The sequence below is a fragment of the Cebus imitator genome, unplaced genomic scaffold (assembly GCF_001604975.1).
Source record: "Cebus imitator isolate Cc_AM_T3 unplaced genomic scaffold, Cebus_imitator-1.0 Scaffold605, whole genome shotgun sequence".
NCBI lineage: Eukaryota > Metazoa > Chordata > Mammalia > Primates > Cebidae > Cebus > Cebus imitator.
Genome location: NW_016107920.1, coordinates 299,719 through 300,993, shown reverse-complemented (window position 1 = coordinate 300,993; position 1,275 = coordinate 299,719).

Below are 1,275 nucleotides of genomic sequence, written 5' to 3'. Positions count from 1 at the left end.
ATAAAACTGTAGGCCAATAACACTAATGAATATTGATGCAAAAATTCCTCTACAAAATAATAGAAAACCAAATTCAACAACCCATTAAAAAGATTATTAATCATGACCAAGTAAGATTTATCCCAGGGATGCACGCTGGCATCATCATAGAGAAATCAACCAATATGATATTAACAGAATGAAGGACAAAAACTAAATGATTCTTTCAATTGAAGCTGAAAAAGCATTTGATAAAATTCAACATCCCTTCATGCTAAAATCCTTCAAAACCCTGGGTGTAGAAGGAACATACCTCAACATAATAAACCCACATACAATAGATCCACAGGTAGCATCATACTGAATAGGGAAAAACTGAAAGCCTTTCCTCTAAGATCTGGAACACACAGGGATGCCCACTTTCACCACTGTTATTCTGTATAACACTGAAGGCCCTAGCTAGAGCAGTCAGACAAGGGAAGGAAAAGGCATCCAAATTGCAAGGCAAGAAATCAAATTATCCTCGTTTGCAAATGATATGATTTTATATTTGGAAAAAGCTAAAGACTACATCAAAAAAAAAAAAACTAATAGAACTGATAAGCTCATTGAAATTGCAACATACAAGATCAACATACAAAAGCCAGTAGAATTTTTATAAGACATCAGTGAGTAATCTGAAATAGAAATCAAGAAAGTAATTCCATTTACAATAGCTACAAATAAAATAAAATAAAATACCTGGAAATTAACATAACCAGAGAGGTAAGGGATCTATACCATGGAAACTGTAAAACAGTGATGCAGAAATTAAAGAGGACACAACAAAATGGAAAGACATTTTATGTTCTTGGATTGAAAAAATCAATATTTTTAAAATGTCCACACTATCCAAAGCAATCTACAGATTCAACACTATCCTTATCAAAATATCAATGACATTCTTCACAGAAATAGAAAAAAGAAATGATGCTTAAATTTATATAGAACCACAGAAGACCCAGAGTAGTAAAAGCTTTCCTAAGCAAAAAGAACAAAACTGGAAGAATTACGTTATCTGACTTCAAATTATACTACAGAGATGTAGTAACCAAAATGACATGGTACTGGCATAAAAATAGACACACAGATCAGTGAAACAGAATAGAGAACCCAGAAACAAACCCATACATCCACTGTAAACTTATTTTTCACAAAGTGCCAAGAACCTACGTTGGGGAAGGGACAGTCTCTTCAATAAATAGTGCTGGGAAAACTGGATATCCATATGCAAAAGAATGAAACTAGACCCCCATC